General features: G+C 40.2%; 1 pseudogene; it reads left to right on the forward strand.

Moving 5' to 3' along the window:
* The first annotated feature begins 982 nt into the window (after positions 1–982).
* Positions 983–1,585, forward strand: LOC128572497 (ubiquitin carboxyl-terminal hydrolase 40-like; annotated as a pseudogene).
* Positions 1,586–12,452: the final 10,867 nt, after the last annotated feature.

A 12,452-nucleotide genomic window follows, 5' to 3' on the forward strand; every position in this document is an offset into this window, starting at 1 on the left:
CCTTGACATTCACATTCAGAATGTCAGTAAAATATCTTTTTAAAAAAATATTTACTGCTCAGCCGGTGCCACTAGCTCAGTGGGTAGGGTACCGGTCACATACACCAAGGCTGGCAAGTTCAATCCCAGTCCGGGCCAGCTAAAACAATGACAACTGCAACAACAACAACAAAAATAGCTGGCAGCTGTAATCCCAGGTACTTGAGAAGCTGAGGCAACAGAATCAGTTGAGCCCAAGAGTTTGAAGTTGCTGTGAGCTGTGATACCAGGGCACTGTACCCAGGGTGACAGCTTGAGACTCTGTCTCAAAAAAAAAAAAAAAAAAAAAGTCCGGCTCATTCCTGTAATCACAGGACTCTGGGAGGCTGAGGCAGGTGGATTTCCTTAGTTCCTGGGTTCAAGACCAGCCTGAGCAACAGCAAAACCATGCCTTGAAAAATAGCCAGGCATTGAGGTGGGGACTAGTAATCCCAGCTACTTGGGAGGCTGTGGCAAGAGAATCTCTAGAGAACCCCAAGAGATTGAGGTTGCTGTGAGCTGTGAGGCCATGGCACTCTACCAAGGGTGACACAGTAAGACACTAACTCACAAAAAAAAGGAAGAAATTTCCAAATTGTTCATTGCTCTGAGTCAAGCTCTGACATTCTTGCAAGAACACACAAAAACACCCAAGAACAAAAATAAACATCTCGCAGCAAGACACCAGCACATGTCAATGAGATCACATCAGTGAGACACTGACATACCAAGATTATGCAACCTTGCTGAGTGGTTTGTACAGTGTTGCCACTGTAAGCACACAGTGGCAAGTTCACAAACATAATTCTCAGATCTCAAATAAATTCCTTTATAATTAGAAAAAGATTAAAAATTAAGAAAATCACATTTTGAAGACACCATCTCCAACATGGCAGTGCCCAGTTGGGACAAGTTCATTCACTGTGTGTTTAAGGTGGGACTGGGGCTGTGCCTTAGCCAGGTAGTATTTAGTTGTACAATGTTTGGGGATCTATTTGAAGAGGATTATTCCAGTGTGCCAAATAATCAGTATGGACAAGAGAAAAAATTAAAGACTAAAGTTTTGGAGCCACCTGCTCCTAGAGAATTTACCAATTTAGGCAGAATCAGAAATCAGGGTGGATCCCGTCATCTCCATTCCCTTCTTTGGACACTTCTTTTTTCACCTAATTTCAGAGAAGCTTTATTTTCTTTTGGCCCCGAAGAGCTTTGTTTGTTCAAAGATAAGGACAATCGTGATGCAAAGGTTTGAGTTATACCTTTGCAGTGACAGCACTTGTCTGCCCAGCTTCTGGTCCTGGACCAGGAAGCTGCATCCACACACCTCACTGATGGCTACGGGGAGAGCAGCAGTGATATGAGGCAACATGTTGTGCAGGAACTGTATCGAATTCTCTTCCCTGCTCTAGAAACTTTTTTACTTGGAACCTCTGGCCATGACCTCATCAATCGTCTGTAGCATGGAACCATCATTAAACAGATTGTTTGTAAATAACATGAGAATTACAGTAAGAAGCAGGTGAATATGCCAGAATATTTTGGACATAAGTTATATCATAAATTATAATTTCTGTAATTAAACTTGTGTGTTATACCACATGAGATTAAAGTGTTCAGTACTAGAAATATTTTATTGCATTTTTACTCTTACTGTACACCTAAGTCATGAAGTGTATTTTCTGGAGTTCTCCTTGTGAACTGAAAGAAGCAAATATCTTGAAACTTAATCTTTGATTCAGTTCTTTAACACTTGGAAAATGGACTTGGAGAATTTTACAAATAGAAGACTGTAGCCTCAGGAGAGAAGCCAATGTCCTCATAGTTGTAATATTGTTATGAAGGTTAATTAGGGAACTAATAAAAATAAACAATATTGAGGAATCTTTAAACTGACACAGATATATAATTAAACTTTAGATTTAGTTTATTACTTTCATTTAAAAAGGTCATTTATATGTGTATGCTTAGGTGTATTCATTATATCTAAAACATATGTATTATACACAAAGTTATTATAAACCTATTTTAATTAGTATCACCTTCAGTTTTTCTAATGACACATACTACCCATTTAATCTAACTAGAAATTAGAAATCAGAATTAGATATTAGAAATATGCTCATGTAAGTAAAATGATCTCTGTTTGCCCTACAAATCTTATACACACAGTATTTTCTTTTTTTTTTTTTATTGTTGGGGATTCATTGAGGGTACAATAAATCAGTTACACTGATTGCAATTGTTAGGTAAAGTCCCTCTTGCAATCATGTCTTGCCCCCATAAAGTGTGACACACACTAAGGCCCCACCCTCCTCCCTCCATCCCTCTTTCTGCTCCCCCCCCATAAACTTAATTGTCATTAATTGTCCTCATATCAAGATTGAGTACATAGGATTCATGCTTCTCCATTCTTGTGATGCTTTACTAAGAATAATGTCTTCCACGTCCATCCAGGTTAATACAAAGGATGTAAAGTCTCCATTTTTTTTAATAGCTGAATAGTATTCCATGGTATACATATACCACAGCTTGTTAATCCATTCCTGGGTTGGTGGGCATTTAGGCTGTTTCCACATTTTGGCAATGGTAAATTGAGCTGCCATAAACAGTCTAGTACAAGTGTCCTTATGATAAAAGGATTTTTTTCCTTCTGGGTAGATGCCCAGTAATGGGATTGCAGGATCGAATGGGAGGTCTAGGTTGAGTGCTTTGAGGTTTCTCCATACTTCCTTCCAGAAAGGTTGTACTAGTTTGCAGTCCCACCAGCAGTGTAAAAGTGTTCCCTTCTCTCCACATCCACGCCAGCATCTGCAGTTTTGAGATTTTGTGATGTGGGCCATTCTCACTGGGGTTAGATGATATCTGAGGGTTGTTTTGATTTGCATTTCTCTAATATATAGAGATGATGAACATTTTTTCATATGTTTGTTAGCCATTCGTCTGTCATCTTTAGAGAAAGTTCTATTCATGTCTCTTGCCCATTGATATAAGGGATTGTTGGCTTTTTTCATGTGGATTAATTTGAGTTCTCTATAGATCCTGGTTATCAAGCTTTTGTCTGATTGAAAATATGCAAATATCCTTTCCCATTGTGTAGGTTGTCTCTTTGCTTTGGTTTATGTGTCCTTAGCTGTACAGAAGCTTTTCAGTTTAATGAAGTCCCATTTGTTTATTTTTGATGTTGTTGCAATTGCCATGGCAGTCTTCTTCATGAAGTCTTCCCCCAGGCCAATATCTTCCAGTGTTTTTCCTATGCTTTCTTTGAGGATTTTTATTGTTTCATGCCTTAAATTTCAGTCCTTTATCCATCTTGAATCAATTTTTGTGAGTGGGGAAAGGTGTGGGTCCAGTTTCAGTCTTTTACATGTAGACATCCAGTTCTCCCAACACCATTTATTGAATAGGGAGTCTTTCCCCCAAGGTAAGTTCTTGTTTGGTTTATCAAAGATTAGGTGGTTGTAAGATGTTAGTTTCATTTCTTGGTGTTCAATTCGATTCCAAGTGTCTATGTCTCTGTTTTTGTGCCAGTACCATGCTGTCTTGAGCACTATGGCTTTGTAGTACAGACTAAAATCTGGTATGCTGACGCCCCCACCTTTATTTTTGTTACTAAGAACTGCCTTAGCTATACGGGGTTTTTTCCGGTTCCATACAAAACGCAGAATCATTTTTTCCAAATCTTGAAAGTACGATGTAGGTACTTTGATAGGAATGGCATTGAATAGGTAGATAGCTTTGGGAAGTATAGACATTTTAACAATGTTGATTCTTCCCATCCATGAGCATGGTATGTTCTTCCATTTGTTAATATCCTCTGCTATTTCCTTTCTGAGGATTTCATAGTTTTCTTTATAGAGGTCCTTCACCTCCTTCGTTAGATATATTCCTAGGTATTTCATTTTCTTTGAAACTATGGTGAAGGGAGTTGTGTCCTTAATTAGCTTCTCATCTTGACTGTTATTGGTGTATACAAAGGCTACTGACTTGTGGACATTGATTTTATACCCTGAAACATTACTGTATTTTTTGATGACTTCTAGGAGTCTTGTGGTTGAGTCTTTGGGGTTCTCTAAGTATAAGATCATGTCATCAGCAAAGAGGGAGAGTTTGACCTCCTCTGCTCCCATTTGGATTCCCTTTATTTCCTTGTCTTGCCTAATTGTATTGGCTAGAACTTCCAGCACTACGTTGAATAGTAAAGGTGACAGAGGACAACCTTGTCTGGTTCCAGTTCTAAGAGGAAAAGCTTTCAGTTTTACTCCATTCAGTAAAATATTGGCTGTGGGTTTGTCATAGATAGCTTCAATCAGTTTTAGAAATGTGCCACCTATGCCTATACTCTTCAGAGTTCTAATTAGAAAAGGATGCTGGATTTTATCAAATGCTTTTTCTGCATCTATTGAGAGGATCATGTGATCTTTATTTTTGCCTCTGTTAATATGGTGGATAACGTTTATAGACTTGGGTATGTTAAACCAGCCTTGCATCCCTGGGATGAAGCCTACTTGATCATGATGAATGACTTTTTTATGATAAGCTGTAATCTATTGGCTAGGATTTTGTTGAGAATTTTTGCGTCTATGTTCATGAGTGAGATTGGTCTGAAATTCTCCTTTTTGTTTGGGTCTTTTCCTGGTTTTGGTATCAGGGTGATGTTTGCTTCATAGAATGTGTTGGGGAAGATTCCTTCTTCCTCAGTTTTTTGGAATAATTTCTGCAGTACAGGAATAAGCTCTTCCTTGAAGGTTTGATAGAATTCTGGAGTGAAGCCATCTGGACCAGGGCATTTTTTAGTTGGAAGCTTTTTTATTGTTTCTTTGATCTCAGTGCTTGAAATTGGTCTGTTCAGGAGGTCTATTTCTTCCTGGCTAAGTCTAGGGAGAGGGTGTGATTCCAAATATTGATCCATTTCCTTCACATTGTCAAATTTCTGGGCATAGAGTTTCTGGTAGTATTCAGAGATGATCTCTTGTATCTCTGTGGGATCAGTTGTTATTTCCCCTTTATCATTTCTGATTGAGGTTATTAGAGATTTTACTTTTCTATTTCTAGTTAGTCTGGCTAATGGTTTATCTATTTTATTTATTTTTTCAAAAAACCAACTCCTTGTTTCATTAATTTTCTGAATGATTCTTTTGTTTTCAATTTCATTGATCTCTGATTTGATTTTGGATATTTCTTTTCTTCTACTGAGTTTAGCTTAGATTGTTCTTCTTTTTCCAATTCCATAAGATCTCTTGTGAGATTGTTGATGTGCTCTCTTTCTGTTTTTCGAATGTAGGCATCTAAAGCGATGAATTTTCCTCTCAAAACTGCTTTTGCAGTATCCCACAGGTTTTGGTAGCTTGTGTCTTCATTGTTGTTATGCTCAAGGAAGTTAATGATTTCCTGTTTTATTTCTTCCTTCACCCATCTGTTATTCAACAGAAGATTGTTTAATTTCCATGCCTTTGCGTGGGCTTGAGCATTTTTGTTAGAGTTGAGTTCCACCTTTAGTGCCTTATGGTCTGAAAAGATACAAGGTAAAATTTCAATTCTTCTGATTCTGTTGATATTTGTTTTGTGTCCCAGGATATGATCAATTTTGGAGAATGTTCCATGGGGTGATGAGAAGAATGTATATTCTTTATCTTTGGGGTGGAGTTTTCTATATGCATCTATCAAGCATAGTTGTTCTAGGGTCTCATTTAAATCTCTTACATCTTTGTTTAATTTCTGTTTAGAGGATCTGTCCAGCTCTGTAAGAGGTGTGTTAAAGTCCCCTGTTATGATGGTATTATCAGATATCATATTGCTCAGACTGAGTAAGGTCTGCTTCAGGAATCTGGGAGCATTTAAATTGGGTGCATAAATATTTAGAATTGAAATGTCTTCTTGTTGTAGTTTTCCCTTGACCAATATAAAGTGACCATCTTTGTCTTTTTTGACTTTAGTTGCTTTAAATCCACATGTATCTGAAAATAAGATTGCAACTCCTCTTTTCTTCTGAATTCCGTTTGCCTGAAAAATTGTCTTCCAACCCTTGACTCGGAGCTTTAATTTGTCTTTTGAGGCCAGGTGTGTTTCTTGCAGACAGCAAATGGATGGCTTGTGTTTTTTAATCCAGTCAGCCAATCTATGTCTCTTCAGTGGGGAATTCAAGCCATTAACATTTATTGAGATAATTGATAAGTGTGGTAGTATTCTATTTGTCTTATTTGGTGAGAGTCCATTGCTTAATTTTATCTTTTGCATCAGTGTGGAGGTTAGGTTTTGTCCTTTGATTTCTGAGTTCTTACTTTGCTGCTGATCCATTGTGGTGGTCAGTGTGCAGAACAGGTTGAAGTATTTCCTGTAGAGCTGGTCTTGTTGTGGCGAATTTCCTCAATGTTTGTATATCCGTAAATGATTTGATTTCTCCGTCAATTCTGAAGCTTAGCTTAGCAGGGTACAGAATTTTGGGCTGAAAATTGTTCTGTTTAAGTAGATTAAAGGTAGATGACCATTGTCTTCTTGCTTGGAAAGTTTCATTAGAGAAGTCTGCGGTAACTCTGATGGATTTGCCCCTGTAGGTCAACTGGCGCTTACTCCTGGCAGCTTGCAGAATCTTTTCTTTGGTCTTGACTTTGGACAGGTTCATCACAATGTGTCTTGGAGAAGCTCGGTTAGAGTTGAGGCGACCTGGGGTCCGATATCCCTCTGAAAGCAGTGTGTCAGACTCTTTGGTGATGTTTGGGAAATTTTCTTTTATAATATTCTCTAGTATGGCTTCCATTCCTCTGGGGCATTCTTCTTCCCCTTCTGGAATTCCTATAACTCGTATGTTGGAACGCTTCATAAAGTCCCATAATTCTGACAGTGAACGTTCTGCTTTCTCTCTCTTCTTTTCTGCCTCTTTTACTGTCTGAGTTATCTCAAGAACTTTGTCTTCTACCTCTGAAATTCTTTCTTCTGCATGGTCTAACCTGTTGCTGATACTTTCCATTGTATCTTTAAGTTCCCTAATTGACTGTTTCAGTTCCTTCAGGTCTGCTATATCCTTTTTATATTCTTCATATCGTTCATCTCTTATTTGATTCTGTTTTTGGATTTCCTTTTGGTTATTTTCCACTTTATTAGCAATTTCCTTCATTGTTTCCATCATTTCTTTCATTGTTTTCAACATGTGTATTCTAAATTCCCTTTCTGTCATTCCTAACATTTCTATACTGGTGGAATCATCTGCAGTAGCTACCTCATGGTCCCTTGGTGGGGTTGTTCTAGACTGGTTCTTCATGTTGCCTGGAGTTTTCTGCTGATTCTTCCTCATGAGTGATTTCTTTTATCTGTTTCCTTGCCCTAATTTTCCTTTCACTTCCTCTTGCTCTTTAAGTTCTTATGCCAGTGGACTAAGGGTTATAGGACCAGAAGGGTGAGAAGGTTGAAGAGCAAAAAAAGGGGATGAAAGAAATGAGGACCGAGTGATAAGAAAAAAAGAAAGATAGAGAAAGGAGAGGGGGTGGGTATAAGGAATATTGACAAAAAGAAGAGAGGCACAGAAAGAGGGAGACAGGGCAATATAGGTGTACAGTAGGGTACTTTGACACAACCTTAAAAAACCCCACCTTCTGGGGGTGCCCAGTTGCGTGGTTCCCTTGAGGTCAGCAGCTCATTGCTAACCTGATCAGACACAGTACCCCACCTCCACCAAGTAGAGAGGAAAGACAAAAATGCTATAAATCAAACCAAAAGAAGCAAACAGAAAACTTTACGGGGATAAAATTGGGTGAAAAACCAAATTATATCGGTAGAAACACTAGCAAAAATGAAGTTGAAGTTATTAAAAAAGGCAGCAATGGGAAATTATAATTAAACTAGGAAAATTGAGAAAGAAAAAGGGATCTGTGTGGAAAAGATTGAAATTAAAAAAACAAAAGAACATCAGCAACGTCAAAATAAACAAACAAAAAAAACAACCAAACCAAAAAAAAAAAAAGAAGAAAAAAATACACAACCAAAAACAAAGCAGTTTGTATATGTTATTGAATATTGTCTGGGCAACACGTGGTCTTCTGGGGTATGAGATGTTAGTCACAGTTCTGATACGACTGGAGGCTGCTGATTTCTCAAACCCCAGCAGGTAGACACCCTAAATCTCTCTTCAGCCTACTTAAAAGGCACTTTGAACTTGTAAACTTGCTGAGCAGAAGCTTTCCCAGCTTTCTCGCTGGAATCGCTGCTGAAGTGGCTATGCACTTACTCAGTGTGCCAAAACCGATCTCACTCTGCCCCTGAGGGTTAGGGCTGCAAGGCGGCTCAGACCCCACCCTTAGGCTACTTGGTTGCTGGGTTACCAGCTCCCACCCGTTTCTAGCTCTGCGACCCTGAGGGCAGAGCTTGCCGGGGCAGATCACTGACAATGGATCCGTGTGACCCACCGCCAAACACTATCAGCTCCGTCTGGCTCAGCGGCTCAGACTGGGGCCCTAGACAACGGCCAAAGTTCTCCGCACTCACGCTCAGGCCTTCCCCAAGGCAGTTCAACTCAGTGCCAAGTCCAAGGACATCAAAACAGTTCACAGGTAAGGCCTTTCTGGTTTGCAGTCTCGCTGCTACTGAACTTACAGTTGTGGGCGGGTTTAGACGGATTGAACACACGCGACCACTTGCCGGCTTTCCACTGTTTTAGTCCTCCTCTTGGGGTCCAGAAGTCTCTCGCTGACTCCCTGTATTTTCATAGGAGTGATGATAGGCAGTTCCCACCAGCCAGAGATGCCTGGAGTCCTATCTCCCCAGACTCACGGTGCCCAGATGCAAGGAAGCTGTTACTCGGCTGCCATCTTGCTCCGCCTCCCAGACAGTATTTTCATCACTGAACAGTAATCCTTTAGTAAAAATTGTCTATTCTGACAATAGTTTAAAAAAGTTTCTGTGTTTGGCTCTATGAGTAGAAAATTAAATGGTATTTTCTGAACGTGTTAATTCATGTTTTGGAATTGTGTATTTTTACTTTTTTTAATTTTTCTAGAAAGCATTGGGGAAAAAAAATACTTTTTGGCCCTACAGACTGTGCAAATAGAAGCTTTTTTGGTCAGCTCAGTTTGGAAATACACAGTAATTAAGATGTTGTGTCTGTCTTTGAGTACTGTATGACTCATTTAACTATAATAAAATAATTCACAAAATAATTTTAAAACAATGTATATAAGACACATTATAAATTAAAGAAATTAACTTTAAGCAAAAAAAAAAAAGATTAAAAAGTGTTGTTACCATTTGTTATTTGGATAACAGATTGACTTTCATCTGTATCTATAGCCTGTTATTTCACAGCACAATCTTGTGAAAGCCAGATCTCATAAATTTCTCCATGAAAGGGGCTATGTCTACGAATGCTTCCTGTTCCAGAGATTGTAAACATTTTTGGTATTAAGTGAATCTCTACTGAGGTGGTCGTGAGGTTTCCCAAGGGGAAAGCTCTTCCCAGATAGAGAAATTTACCTGGATGTTGATTTTTTTCTGGCCATTTGTCCTCATCCTTCAGACACTAGAGTAAACACCTACCAAGTGTGTTCATGGAGTACCTTCACGGGAAGGCTATTGTTTTCTAGAGAATCAGTAATCTTGAGTATTTCATATACACAATAATTCTCTCCAAAACAACAGAACAAGGAAGGAAATCAGGCATCTAAAGGAACTGATGAGTCAATTCTTTTTCTCCAATCTAGCATGTAAGAGGTTGAAGAAAGAATTTGTGTTCCAGCTGTCCTGTCACTCCTGCTGGAGAACCAGATTGTTTAGTCAGAGGACAGAGTGAAGTATTAAGCAATGAATATGTATCCCCAGTATTTATAGAAAGCCTTGGCCCACAGCTTTCCATAGGTAAACAGAGGGTACACTACCCTATGTGCTGGGCATCCCCAGAGTCATTGTACAAAATAGTTGGCTGCCCATGAAGGCATCATTGTCATGGACCAAGTATTCCCTGTGGACAATGTTGTGCCCATCTCAGGTTGCCAGAGTGGGCTGAGATCTGCATTTTCTCACTCAGAGTCCCAAGGTCAGATTCCAGTGGCAGGTGGCATCCCTTAACAAGCATGCACCCACTTTCTCAACCCTCAATTTCTGAGTTTCAGACTGACTTCTGCTTGGACACCTATTTTTAACCTTTGCCTCACCAAGTCCTCTTGGTCAAACGACCTCTCTGGTGACCTGAGTTTTACTACTGACCACAGTGAAAGAGCTGCGCATTGATTCAGCCTGAGAGGAATCTGGGGTGTCTTCCTGGATCTTTTCAGGGAGTCTGTGAGGAGGTTTAACACAGACCATTTGCCTCCACTTGAGGGGTGGCTAACTAGAGCTTTAAGCCAAGAGCAGAGCAAGGCCAAAGGTTTATAAAAGAGACACTATTGTAGGAAGACAGGGCCCAAAAGAGAGAAAGAGCACCCAAACACCATGTTTTTAAGAGGAAGGGCTTTATTTAACAGCAGGGAACTTATGGCATAGAAGAATTCCAAATAGCTGTATTCTCTGACTGGCTTGGTCTTTCCCTTTTTAATGACAGTCAAAAAGTTCCGCCCTAAGGTACCCTCTCATTGGCCAGTTTGAATCAATCAGGAGTTGCTATTCCAGCCCCTACACAACTACAGGATTTCATAGAACTTGGAAATTTCCAAGTTCCAGGGAATGAAGTTTACAAATTCCCAAGAGCTAGTGTATCCTTGTGGTCTCCTTGAGAAGGCCTGTTCTCCTAGACCTCACCCTTCTGGGGTATCCTCTCTCATTCCCCCCCTTTGACACTCCAATATTTTTAATTTGGGGGTCTCAATATCAGCTTGTTTCTGCAGGTGCTGATATTAATTACTTTTTAGCACTGAGGTTTTAGGGACTGTGACTCTTCTTGGGTTCTCTACTCAGGCCTTAATAGTACCATTGTGGTGGGCTAATATACATACAAGTTTTTACTTTTCCCTGTGACATTTCCCCCCCCTTTACCCAAAGTCCAAAGTCCAATTAAGATAAGTCCCTCAAGGATTTTTCTCAGGCTTCAGCTATGCATTGACCAGGCAGCTCCCAGTATGTGGCTGGAGTAGGGCATGTTGACTGACTGTTGAAAAAGTTACCTTTACTTTCCAAGGGGCAGTGAAGCCCTATTCAGCCAGCTGTGATGACTCCAGGTGAGGATTCCTTCCACCTTCGCTGCTGTGGGTGTGGTCAGTATGATGATATAAAGTCCTTTCTACCTTGTTTTCATGGGGACCAGTTTCTGACTCTGGATCTAGACTTTGTCTTCATGATCCTCCAGAGAAGGAATGTATAGACACAAAACACTAAAGAGAATATGGTTAATTACCCAAGTGGAGATTTTTTTTGCTACTTTTTCTAGTGTTTTTGTCTATTCAGTTCAGTCTTTCCCGGTTCTTTGAAGAGTTCCTGCTAAATTGCACAGGGTTGACAGAGGCCTCCTTGAACAACACCAGTGGCAAGACCTATATCCAATTAAGCTTTGCTTCCTGGCAGTTTACCGATTTCTGTTCTTATGGTCCTGTTCATGCACTTTACCTTGTCTAAGCTTTGAGGCCTCTAAGTTATTCAAAGTTTTAGCTTATTATTTGCACTAGTTCTTTTTTTTTTTTTTTTTTTTTTTTGTGGAGACTGAGTCTCACTTTATCGCCCTCAGTAGAGTGCCATGGCATCACACAGCTCACAGCAACCTCCAACTCCTGGGCTTAAGTGACTCTCTTGCCTCAGCCTCCCAAGTAGCTGGGACTACAGGCGCCCGCCACAATGCCCAGCTATTTTTTGGTTGCAGTTCAGCCGGGGCCGGGTTTGAACCCGCCACCCTCAGTATATGGGGCCGGCGCCTTACCGACTGAGCCACAGGCACCGCCCTGCACTAGTTATATTATGAAGGCTAGCCCATTGTCAAATTTAAACCAGAGTGGCAACCTAAACCATGGGATGATTTCTCTGGACAATACTTTTACTATTTCAGGAGACTTTTTTATTCCTGTAGGGAAGGCTTTTACCTATTCCAAGTATGTGCAGACAATCACCAGCAAGTACTTATTCCCTCTATACATGGGCATTTCAGTAAAGTCTACCTGGATGTCCTCGAAGGGCGTTGCTCCATACGACTGGATTCCTGGGGGTACTCTTGGTCCTTGGCACATGTTGAACTGGTTGCAGGTTGCCAACTGTAGACTGACAGTTTTGGCCAGGGCTGCCAGGTGGGAGATATAGAGGTACTGGCCCAGAATTTTATCAAATACTCCTGTCACCATGGTGGCACCTAGAACTTGGGGGACTGCTGTTCATCCATCTGTCATCTTTATTCATTATCCCTTCATTTCCTGGCTCTTCTCCATTGCCAATTGTTACTTCTCTTCCTGGGAGTTGATAGGTGAGAGCTCTGGAACCCATGGGATGGAGGGAGCCACTCGTGACACCTGGTATGGCTTGGATGCAGCCCTTTT

This window comes from Nycticebus coucang, chromosome 20 (genome assembly GCF_027406575.1).
Source record: "Nycticebus coucang isolate mNycCou1 chromosome 20, mNycCou1.pri, whole genome shotgun sequence".
Lineage (NCBI taxonomy): Eukaryota > Metazoa > Chordata > Mammalia > Primates > Lorisidae > Nycticebus > Nycticebus coucang.